General features: G+C 27.6%; 1 long non-coding RNA gene across 1 annotated transcript; it reads left to right on the forward strand.

Annotated features, from left to right (window-relative positions):
- The first annotated feature begins 4,111 nt into the window (after positions 1–4,111).
- Positions 4,112–8,516, forward strand: LOC136998561 (uncharacterized). The gene is made up of 3 exons (XR_010889141.1): positions 4,112–5,220; positions 6,229–6,500; positions 6,639–8,516. It is a non-coding gene; the product is annotated as an uncharacterized lncRNA (long non-coding RNA).
- Positions 8,517–14,002: the final 5,486 nt, after the last annotated feature.

Consider the following 14,002-nt stretch of genomic DNA (forward strand, 5'->3'; position numbering starts at 1 on the left):
AAAGCAATATACGCAGAAAAATTTTAAATGATAGTCGATATACAATATCTTGTACGTAATATGAATTTTTGGTAAATAAATTTGTGACAGTTATATATGTTTTCGTTTCTATCTTTACATTAAATAACAGCGTTTCAACCTAAATATTACCTAATACATGTATAATCTCAGCCTAAACATTATCTATAGGATATTTCATACTAACATTACAATTTTGCTTAATACCAACTGAAAATAATTCTTTCGCCTATCTCTTTATTAGTAAAGTTCCTTAAACAAGTATTACAAAAACATAGAAATTTAATTCTTTATCTCAAAATAATTTATTTCTATTATCAGATCTGTTTTCACAAATGTACAATATGTATAATTCAATAGATCGATAGTTTCAATGTGCATTAAGGTAGGAACTATAATTTCAAAGTCAAATAGCAATTGTACGTAGTGCAGTCCGTAGAAAAGGGATAAATCGCAATATTTGCAATGCACAAAAGTGTTTACAAAGTTTTATCGCCACTGTTGATAATGAATTTCGTGTTTGGCTTAAGAATCGTCCACTTCCCGATAAGTCACCTAAAAGCATGGTTTGCGCTCCTCTATATACTGCTATTATGGTTAATTTATTGTGTTCTCCGAGTGTACATTACAATAGAGTTTTTTAACTTGAAATCAGTATCTGATACTATTGTTAACATGGCCGATTTTACATTTATATTATCAATTCTATTTGGAATGTATCACAATAAGGTAAAAGAGTATCTTTATAATCTTTTTAATAAATAATAACAGTTAAACCCTCTTAAAACTTAAATAAATTAATAAAAATAATAACTCAAATGCAATTTTTTTTTATCATCATCAAAATGATGGCTTCAAATGTGAAGTTTGCAACAAAATATAATACATAAGTAATTTTAACAGTTACGTCACTATTAAACAATTCTAGCAATTTCTATTAAAAATCGCATCAAACTTTGACAATTCCATTCATCCAGTTCCATTCATCTATTGTTATTGTGTGTGTTTTCAAATTGCCTTCTCCCTTTTTTCATGCAACCAGAAATTTAAAAACTGTCTGAAAAGGTTGACTATTGTGGACACGACGCTAGAAAACTTAGGAATAATTACAAATTATCGACCGCTACGTAAAAGAATTATATGGAACATTTTAGGATGGTTTGTAATAACCATATTATTAAACATTGTACCAATCTTAATTCTGAAAGAAATTCTTGAATGTAACACTATGACAGCTATCTATATAGGTAATGCATGGCACCATTGCGATCATATTGACTTCCTAAGCGATCTGACAATGACGAGTATTATTGGGTCAGTATTTTTAATACACAAATTTTATTTTATTAGAACCAAAAATTAGTAAATCTTAATAAAAAATTGAAAACTTCTTAAAATTTCGTAAAAACCATGTTATGATACATTTATATGTAGATTTATTAACATAAATGAATAACCACTAATCTTTCTTTTATATTCAGATACGTAGGCGTAAAGTTTGATCAAATCAATGAACATCTTAAAGATATGGTAAACAATAATAAATATGGAATAACACAAGTTTGGGATAATACCGTATTACATACGTCTCAACGACAATTTGCGCACAATCCAAGCAATAAATGGATGATATGGATCATGATGTAAGACTATTCATGTAATTTTTGTGAATCAAATTATGCGCAGCTAATTTTTATATCATATTTATGTAGACAGCTTCATTTGGAATTACGTAAAATATCTCGCGAGCTAGACTCCATATTCGGAGTAGAGATGACTTTCAAAATGGGACGTTACTTTATCAACATAGCACTGAACTTGTATAGTCTTTTTTATGTGATATTCATCCCCAATTATACAAATCACACAGTATTGTCCAAAATTAGTTGCATATTATGGTGTTTCTATAATATTTTGAAATTTCTCACCATTAATTTAGTGTGCGAGAAAGTCACCAACCAGGTATCAAATTTGTATGTTTACATTTAAAATGCATTCATTCAAATTTTTTTGATTTTAGTAATGTATGAGTACAAATTGTGTTAAATTTTAAATTACTAAATTAAACAACTTATTTTTACTTTTGCATATTTCAATTTCAGGCAAATTCAACAAAAAATTTCCTACCTAAAATATTGCAGTTTATGAACAATGTTGAAACATGTGAAAATGTAAGTCGTAATATAACTTTAACAAATATCATTAAACTATTCCAGGTAGAAAGTGGTCATTATCTAACGTCATTATTTTGATGTCATAATATAGACATAATGTCGTCATGATTAGTAATTAGGACCGCAAAAAAACGTCAGATAATGCTTACTACTTGGAATATCTTATTGTTAGTTTAGTTTTAAAAATGCAAAATTATATATAAATGCCTTTATTATATTAAAATAACAGATCACACAACTATTGTTACATATAAAACAGTCGCCACTCAAATTTTGCGGAATTGGTCTTTTCCAATTTGGCTACAAATTTATTTATGGGGTATGATCATAAGTATCACAAATTATCATCAATATATAAAGCAAAATGTAATGTTTAAAAAAATTACTGTGTTCCAGTTTGTCTCATCAGTTGGAACTGTTCTAGTTATATTAATACAAGCGTATACACAAACAGAAAATTAGATTAAACATATATAGTTAAAGCTATATACGTATGTAGAAATATCTTAAACCATCGTCGGTATACAATATCCTGAATGCAAAATGTTTGTTTTATATTGTATATATTTTAATTATATGTGTATTTCTACACTGAAATAATATTCCGTTTGATTCAACAACCTTCTTTAATTCTTCTATATTCAGATATGTAGGCATAAAGTTTCATCAAATCAATGAACATCTTAAAAATATGGCAAACAATAATAAATATGGAATAACACAAGCTTGGTATAATACCATGTTACATACGCCTCAACGACAATTTGCGCACACTCCAAGCAATAAATGGATGATATGGATCATAATGCAAGACTAGTCATGTAATTCTTGTCAATCAAATTTGACGCAGCTAATTTTAATCTCATATTTACGTAGACAGTTACATTTGGAATTACGTAAAGTATCTCGGGAGCTAGACTCGATATTTGAAGTAGAGATGACTTTCAAAATGGGATGTTTGATATTAATTCTAAATTTACGTTTGGTGTTGGTCGCGTAGTATTAAGCAAACTGTATGTAAAATTATTCTATATTGAGTCTATTGAGTTATCAAATTTAATCTAACTATTTGTTAAGGCTGCCATCAATTGCATCTTTATTAAGGGTGCGTTCGGGGAGCGCGCTATCAGCGCTATTGTGTCATTCTATCCTTGTTTTATGTCTAATGAGCAATAAAGATAGAATGACGCAAATAGCGCTAATAGCGTCTCCCCGAACGCACCTTAAAATGCATTATCGCCGTCTTTTGTTTTTGGTGCTCGAGCAGAGATCAGTCGAGTCTCAGTTTTCCTTACATATAATATTATTATATAGTTCTTGTTCGTATACATAGAACACACGACACGAGTCAATAAGTTCAATAAAAAAAAGGGTAATAAGCAAACCAGTGCCCATTGCATTTTCATTACACATACATAAAATCGAAACATGGGAAGTTACTTTATTCTCATGTCAATTGGCTTTAATAATATTTTTTATTTAATATTCATTCGCAATTATACAAATAACATTGTATTGTGGACTATTATGATCAAATTCTGGAGTTCTTATAATATTTTGAAACTTTTCGCCATCAATTTAGTATGCGAGAAAATTAGTAGCAAAATATTAAATTTGTGTTTACGTTCGAAATATGAATCAAATTTTTATCTTTTTTATTGATTGTATAACCACTAATTGTGTTTTACGTTAATTTTACATTACTAAATCAAACAAATTGTATTCATCTTAGCATATTTCATTTTCAAGCAAATTCCACAAAAAATTTCCCAAATAAAATATAGTATCATTCTATGAATGATATAGAAACAAATGAAAATGTAAGTGGAAATATAAATTAGCAAATGTCATGAAATAATTGCAAATTGTAATCGATCATTATCTAACGTTATTTTGTTGTTATAACTGATTATGACATCATAATTAATAAATAGAACAACAAAAGACATAAGATAATGATTTCTTGCTACTTGCAATGTCATGTTAATCTAGTTTTAAAAATACACAATTATAAATGTCTTTATATTATATTATCTAATAGATCTCACAACTATTATTACATATAAAACAGTCGCCACTCACATTTTGCGGGATTAGACTTTTCCAATTTGGCTACAAATTTCTTCATGGGGTACGATTATAATTATCATACAATTATTACTAATATACGAACAAATAAACAGAATTTAACATTTAAAAAAATTACTGTTTTGCAGTTTGTCTCATCAGTTGGAACTGTTCTAGTTATATTAATACAAGCGCATACACAAACAGAAAATTTGTTTAAAAATATCTAGTTAAATCAATATATGTAGAACGATCTTAAATGATCGTTGGTTTGCAGTATCCTGTACGTAAAATGAATTTTTGTTAAATATATTTTTGACAGTTATATGTGTTTGCCTTTCTATCATTACATTAAATAACAGCGTCACAGCATAAATATTACCTAATATATGTATAATCTCAACCTAAATATTACCTATAGAATATTTCATACTAGCATTACAATTATGCTTAATACCAACTTAAAATAATTCTTTCGCATATCTCTTTATTAATAAATTTCCTTAAACAAGTATTACAAAAACATACAAATTTAATTTTTAATCTAAAAATGTTTTGTATGTATTATCAGATCTGTTTTCGTAAATCGCAATATGTATAATTTAATGGATCGATAATGCTAATGTACATTAGAGTAACGATTATAATTACGAAGTCGAGTCGAAGTTGTAGTGTAGTCGGTAGAAAACGGATAGTTGCCATGACCAAGAGTGTTTCCACGGTTTTATCGCCGCTGCTAATAATCAGTTACGTGTTCGGTTTAAGAATTGTCCAGTTACCGATAAATCATGTAAGACCATGGTTTGGACTCTTCTATATACTGCTAGTTTGGTTATCTTATTGTTTTCTTCAAGTGTACACTAAAATAATATATACTAACTTTGACAAATATTCTATTTTTTATGGGCTTAGTGATTTCGCAGCGCTATTGTCAATTGTGTTTGGAATGTATCACAATAAGGTAAAAAAATGTCCATATAATCTTTTTTAATAATCAATATTCTAATAATTGCACTTGATTCTTTTCCGATAGTTTTAATGGTAAAAGTTAATAAACATTAATTATAAGTAAATATGAATAACTTTCTTAGTAATTATATATATTGTCATTAGATGAATGCGTGTGCATGCGCGCGCGCGCGCGCGTGTGTGTGTATGTATGTGTGTAAAGTAACAGTATATAAAAAACTTTAATATCTTTCATGTTCAGCGTTTACATCTTTTTGACAGAATGTCGAATAAAAATTAATTTCATTAACACAAACATAAAATATATCTAAAAATAATATATTTACGTACACATGTATGTATATAAACATTCTTCTGAAAGCTAAAATTCTGACAACTTTACGCATAAAATCTAATTCTCAAAAAAATTGTATATATTGGGTCTGTTAAAAAATTCCATTCCATTTTCTAATAAAATATAATTATTTTATTCATAAACACATTGCTTCACTTAATAAACAATTTTCATTGTTCTCTATGACGTTTCGAAATTAACGAGGTTCTTTGGAGTAAATTGTGGATTGTACCATCCATCATCAACCTTCATGAGACATCCAGACCATAGCTTGTCATTCAGAAGAAAATAATAGCATAAAGCATCGAAGTTTGGCAAACCGTTTTCTAACTCTTTTCAAAGTTATAGCGGCTTCACCATATACTGAAAAAATGCTTTTGATAGTGGCAAAGTATCAAACAGTTGAATCATCTCAAAACTTGAATAACATATTATGACAAAAATACAATTTTTCGACGCGTATTTTTTTATCATCATCAACAAAATAATAGATGAGATAAAATGTAAAATTTACACCAAAATTTAAGACACAAACATTTTTAACAGTTTTGTCACTGTTAAACATTTCTAGAAACATTCCATTAAAAATTGAACTAAACTCTGACAGACTCTATATTTATCTATTGATCGTGCATTATAAATTGCTTTTTCTCTTTTTTCTTGCAGAAATTCAGAAACTGCCTGAAAAAACTAACTATTGTGGATACCACACTGCAAAAATTAGGAATAATTACAAATTATCAGCAATTACATAGAAAAATAATATGGATCGCTTTAGGATGGTTTGTAATAGCCATATTATTAAACAATGTGCTTATTATATTTATGAAAAAAATGTGCAATTGTAACGCTGTGACAGCTATCTATCTTTCTCATCTAACGAACCATTCCACTCATATTAACTTCCTAGGAGATCTGATAATGACAAGTATTAATGGGTCAGTATTTTGAATATACAAATACTATTTTCAGAAAATTGAAAATAAGAAAGCTTTAATAAAAAATTAAAATCTTAAAATTTGTATTTATATTTATTAATATAAATTATTAACCACCAGTTTTTCTTTTATATTTAGATACGTAGGCGCTAAGTTTAATCAAATCAATAAACATCTTAAAAATATGGCGAACAATAATAAATATGGAATGACACAAGCTTGGGATAATACCGTGTTACATACGCCTCAACGACAAATTACCAAAACTTCAAGCAATAAATGGATGATATGGATTATAATGTAAAGCTATTCGTATAATTATTGTGAATCAAATATTGCGCAGCTAATTTTCATATTTACGTAGACAGCTACATTTGGAATTGCGTAAAATATCTCGGGAACTAGACTCGATATTCGGAGTAGAAATGACTTTCAAAATGGGATGTTACTTTATTTTCATGGCATCAGCTTTAAATCATATTTTTCATGCGATATTCATCCCCAATTATACAAATCATACAGCATTCTTCATTATTGTTGTCATATTCTGGGGTTCTCACAATATTTTGAAACTTCTCGTAATTAATTTAGTGTGCGAGAAAGTTAGCAACCAGGTATTGCATTTATGGTTACGTTTCAAATGCATTTCTCAAAACTTTTTTTTTTTTAGTTATTGTATGACTGCTAATTGTGTTGAATTTTGGATTACTAAATTAAACAACTTTCATTTATTTATATATACTTCAACTGCAGGCAAATTCAACAAAAAATTATTTATATAAGGTATCGCATTCAATGAACGATGTTGAAACATGTGAAAATGTAAGTCGTAATATAACTTTAACTAATGTCATAAAAATATTCAAAGTACCAAGCGGTTATTACAGCGGAATATCATTATCATAATAATCGATTATGGCATCATAATTACTTAGGGCGACAAAGACATTAGATGATGACTGCTTCCTACTTGGGATGTCTTATTGACAGTTTAACTTTAAAAATACAGAATTATAAATGTCTTTATATTATTCTGTATTAATAGATCTCACAACTATTGCTACACATAAACCAGTCGCCACTCAGATTTTGCGGGATTGGGCTTTTCCAATTTGGCTACAAATTTATTTATGGAGTATGATTGACATTATCATACAATTATTACTAATACATAAATAAATAAAGCAAAATTTAATTAATAAACATTACTGTTTTTTAGTGTGTCTCGTCAGTTGGAACTGTTCTAGTTATATTAATACAAGCGCATATAGAAACAGAAAATTTGATTAAAAATATATAGTTAAAGTAATATACGCAGAAACATCTTAAATGATCGTCGGTATACAATATCCTGTACGTAAAATAAATTTTTGTTAAATATATTTTTGACAGTTATATGTGTTTTCATTTTTATCATTACATTAAATAACATCGTGTCAACATAAATATTACTTAATATATGTATAATCTCAGCCTAAATGTTACCTATAGAATATTTCATACTAACATTACAATTTTGCTTAATACCAACTGAAAATAATTCTTTCGCATATCTCTTTATTAGTAAAGTTTTTTAAACAAATATTACAAAAACATAGAAATTTAATTCTTTATCTCAAAATGATTTATTTCTATTATCAGATCTGTTTTCACAAATGTACAATATGTATAATTCAATAGATCGATAGTTTCAATGTGCATTAAGGTAGGAACTATAATTTCGAAGTCGAATAGCAATTGTACATAGTATAGTCCGTAGAAAAGGGATAAATCGTAATATTTGCAATGAACAAGAGTGTTTACAAAGTTTTATCGCCACTGCTGATAATTAATTTCGTGTGTGGCTTAAGAATCGTCCACTTACCGATAAGTCATCTAAAAGCATGGTTTGCGCTCCTCTATATACTGCTATTATGGTTAATTTACTGTGTTCTCCGAGTGCACATTACAATAGAGTTTCTTGACTGGAATGTATATTATATTATTCCTGACATGGCCGATTTTACAGTGCTATTATCAATTCAATTTGGAATTTATCACAATAAGGTAAAGGAGTATCTTTATAATCTCTTTAATAACTAATACCAGTTAAACCCTCTCAAAACTTAAATAAATTAATAAAAATAATAACTCAAATGCAATTTTTTTTATCATCATCAAAATGATGGCTTCAAATGTGAAGTTTGCAACAAAATATAATAAATAAGTAATTTTAACAGTTACGTCACTATTAAACAGTTCTAACCATTCCTATTAAAAATCGAATCAAACTTTGACAGTTCCATTCATTCAGTTCCATTCATCTATTGTTATTTTGTGTTTTCAAATTGCCTTCTCCCTTTTTTCATGCAACCAGAAATTTAAAAACTGTCTGAAAAAGTTGGCTTTTGTGGACACGACGCTAGAAAACTTAGGAATAATTACAAATTATCGGTCGCTACGTAAAAGAATTATATGGATCATTTTAGGATGGTTGGTAATAAACATATTATTAAACACTATGCAAATCATACTTGTGAAAGAAACGTACAAATGTAACACTATGACAGCTATCTATTTTTCTAATGTATTGAGCTATATCGATTATATTACCTTCCTAAGCGATCTGACAATATCAAGTATTATTGGGTCAGTATTTTTAATAAAAAAACATTATTTTATTAGAACTAAAAAATAGTAAGTCTTAATAAAAAATTAAAAACTTCTTAAAATTTCGTAAAAATCATGTTATGATACATTTATATGTATATTTATTAACATAAATCATTAACCACCAATCTTTCTTTTATATTCAGATACGTAGGCATAAAGTTTGATCAAATCAATGAATATCTTAAAAATATGGCAAACAATAATAAATATGGAATAATACAAGCTTGCGATAGTACCGTGTTACATACGCCTCAACGACAATTTGCGCACAATACAAGCAATAAATGGATGATATGGATCATAATGTAAGACTATTCATGTAAATATTGTAATTACTGTCAATCAAATTTTGTTCTGCACACTGTAATATCATATTTTCGTAGACATCTTCATTTAGAATTACGTAATATATCTCGCGAGCTAGACTCCATATTCGGAGTAGAGATGACTTTCAAAATGGGAAGTTACTTTATCTATGTGACACTGAACTTGTATCATTTTTTTTATGAGATATTCGTCCCCCATTATACAAATTACACAGTATTGTACAAAAATTTTACCATATTATGGTGTTTCTACAATATTTTGAAACTTCTCACCATTAACTTAAAGTGCGAGAAAGTCAGCAACCAGGTATCAAATTCGTATGTTTACATTCAAAATGCATTCTTCAAATTTTTTTCGTTTTTAGTAATGTATAAGTACAAATTGTGTTGAGTTTCAAATTACTAAATTAATCGACTTATTTTTACTTTTGCATATTTCAATTTCAGGCAAATTCAACGATAAATTTCCTACGTAAAATATTGCAGTCTATAAAGGATGTTGAAACATGTGAAAATGTAAGTCGTAATATAATTTTAACAAATATCATTAAATTATTCCAGGTAGAAAGTAGTCATTATCTAACGTCATTATTTGAATGTCATAATATTGATATAATGTCGTTATGATTAGCAATTAGGACGACAAAGAGACGTCAGATAATGCTTACTACTTGAAACATCTTATTGTTAGTCTAGTTTAAAAAATGCAAAATTATATAAATTATATAAATGTCTCTATTATCTTAAACTAACAGATCGCACAACTATTGTTACATATAAAACAGTCGCCACTCAGATTTTGCGGAATTGGGCTTTTCCAATTTGGCTACAAATTTGTTTATGGGGTATGATTGTAATTATTATAAATTATCATCAATATATAAGGCAAAAATTAATGTTTAAAGAAATTACTGTGTTCCAGTTTGTCTCATCAGTTGGAACTGTTCTAGTTATATTAATACAATCGTATACAGAATCAGAGAATTAGATTAAACATATATAGTTAAAACAATATACGTATGTAGAAATATCTTAAACCATCGTCGGCGTACAATATCCTAAGTGTAAAATATTTGTTTTATATTGTATATATTTTAATTATATGTGTATTTCTACACTGAAAAAAATATTCCGTTTGATTCAACAAACCGTCTGTTCGATTTTGGACGAAACAGACAAATTTTAGTTGAATCTATCAAAATTTTTATTAATGCAACTAGATTCTGGCAGATTCAACCAAAATCTGGTAGATTCAACCAAAATCTGTCTGTTTAGTCCAAAATTGAGCAGATGATTATTGAATCAAACAAAACATTCTTCTCAGTGTATCATCATATTAAATAAAGTGTATTTTACAAAGCGTATAAATATTTCTTCAGAAAATTTCAAATTATTTTACAATTTTAACACGTTAATACCAACTAAAAACAATTCTATCGTATATTAATATATTATTAATAAATTTCTTTATTGAAAAAAGTTCTGCTTGATACAATAAACTGTCTGTTCAGTTTTGGACAAAACTGACAGATTTTGGTTGAATCTACCAGATTTTGGTTGAATCTGCCAGTTTGGTTGAATCTCGTCGCATCTACTAGAATTCTTATTAATGTAACAAGATTCTGGTAGATTCAATCAAAATGTAGTAAACTTAACCAGAATCTGGATTGGTTAGCTCGTAACTAAACAGATTGTTGAATCTCTCAGAATCTTCTTGCATTAATAGAAATTCTGGTGAATTTAACCAGAGTCTGTTTGGTCCAAAATCGAACAAATGGTTTGTCGAATGAAACAGAACATTTTTCTCAGAGTTTAAACGACTATTACAAAAACATACCAATTTAATTTTTTATCTAAAAATGTTTTGTTTATCTATTATGAGATCTGTTTTCTTAAATTGCAATATGTATAATTCAATAGATGGATAACTCTTAAGTGCATTAGGGTAACAATTATAATAACGAATTTGAGTCGAAGTTGTAGTGCAGTCGGTAGAAAACAGTTTGCAATATTTACCATGAAGAAGAGTGTTTACACGGTTTTATCGCCGCTGCTAATAAGCAATTAGTCGCCACTCACATTTTGCGGGATTGGGCTTTTCCAATTTGGCTACAAATTTATTTATGGAGTATGATTATACATTATCATACAATTATTACTAATATACGAATAAATAAAACAAAATTTAACATTTAATAAAAATTACTGTTTTGCAGTTTGTCTCATCAGTTGGAACTGTTCTAGTTATATTAATACAAGCGCATACAGAAACAGAAAATTTGCTTAAAAATATATAATTAAAGTAATATACGCAGAAACATCTTAAATGATTGTCGGTATACAATATCCTGTACGTAATATGAATTTTTGTTAAATATATTTTTGACAGTTATATGTGTTTTCATTTCTATCATTACATTAACTAACATTGTGTCAACATAAATACATATTACTTAATATATGTATAATCTCAGCCTAAATATTAACTATAGAAATATTTCATACTAACATTACAATTTTGCTTAATACCAACTGAAAATAATTTTTTTGCATATCTTTTTATTAGTAAATTTTCTTAAACAAGTATTACAAAAACATACAAATTTAATTTTTAATCTAAAAATGTTTTGTATCTATTATCAGATCTCTTTTCACAAATGTACAATATATATAATTCAATAGATCAATAGTTCCAATGTGCATTAAGGTAAGAACTATAATTTCGAAGTCGCATAGAAGTTGTACGTAGTGTAGTCTGTAAAAAAGAGATAATTGGCAATATTTGCAATGAACAAGAGTGTTTACAAGATTTTATGGCCACTCCTGATAATCAATTACGTGTTTGGCTTGAGAATTGTCTATTTACCGATAAGTCATCTAAAACCATGGTTTGGGGTCTTCTATATACTGCTATTATGGTTAATTTACTGTGTTCTCCGAGTGCACATTACAATAAAATTTCTTAACTTGGATGTATATCATATTATTACTGGAATGGTCGATTTTACACTGCTATTATTAATTCTGTTTGGAATGTATAACAATAAGGTAAAAAAGTATCCTAATAATCTCTTTAATAACTGATAACAGTTAAATCTTCTCAAAACTTAAATAAATTAATAAAAATAATAACTCAAATGCAATTTTTCTTTTTATCATCATTAAAATGATGGCTTCAAATGTAAAGTTCGCAACAAAATATAATACATAAGTAATTTTGACAGTTTTGTCACTATTAAACAATTCTAGCCATTTCTATTAAAAATCAAATTAAGAATCAAATTTTGACAGTTCCAATATTCATCTATTGTTATTGTGTGTGTTTTCAAATTGTTTTTTCCCTTTTTTCATGCAACCAGAAATTTAAAAACTGTTTGAAAAAATTGGCTATTGTGGACACAACGTTAGAAAACTTAGGAATAATTACAAGTTATCGGCCGCTACGTAAAAAAATTATATGGATCATTTTAGGATGGTTTGTAATAACCATATTATTAAACATTATGCCAATTATAATTCAAAAAGAATGGTTTTATCATAGCACTATAACATTTATCTATTTTTTTAATGTATTGAACTATTTCGCTCATATTACCTTCTTAAGCGATCTGACAATGACGAGTATTATTGGGTCAGTATTTTTAATACACAATTATTATTTTATTGGAACTAAAAATTAGTAAGCCTTAATAAAAAATTGAAAACTTTTTAAAATTTCGTAAAAACCATGTTATGATACATTTATATGCATATTTATTAACATAAATCATTAACCACCAATTTTTCTTTTATATTCAGATACGTAAGCATAAAGTTTGATCAAATCAATGAACATCTTAAAAATATGGCAAACAATAATAAATATGGAATAACACAAACTTGGGATAATTCCGTGTTACATACGCCTCAACGACAATTTGCGCACAATCCAAGCAATAAATGGATGATATGGATCATAATGTAAGACTATTCATGTAATTCTTGTCAATCAAATTATGCACAGCTAATTTTCATATCATATTTATGTAGACAACTTCATTTGGAGTTACGTAAAATATCTCGCGAGCTAGACTCGATATACGGAGTAGAGATGACTTTCAAAATGGGAAGTTACTTTTACTTCATGGCACTGAATTTGTATAGTCTTTTTTATGTGATATTTATCCCTAATTACACAAATCACATAGTATTGTACAAAATTATTTCTATATCATTATGGTGTTTCTACAATATTTTGAAACTTCTCATCATTAATTTAGTGTGTGAGAAAGTCAGCAACCAGGTATCAAATTTGTATGTTTACATTCAAAATGCATTTATTCAAATCTTTTTTGATTTTAGTAATGTATGAGTACAAATTGTGTGTGTTGAATTTTAAATTATTAAATTAAACAATTTATTTTCATTTTTGCATATTTCAATTTTAGGCAAATTCAACAAAAAATTTCCTACATAACATATTGCAGTTTATGAACGATGTTGAAACATGTGAAAATGTAAGTCGTAATATAACTTTAACAAAAT

This window comes from Linepithema humile, chromosome 3 (assembly GCF_040581485.1).
Source record: "Linepithema humile isolate Giens D197 chromosome 3, Lhum_UNIL_v1.0, whole genome shotgun sequence".
NCBI classification, from domain to species: Eukaryota; Metazoa; Arthropoda; class Insecta; order Hymenoptera; family Formicidae; genus Linepithema; species Linepithema humile.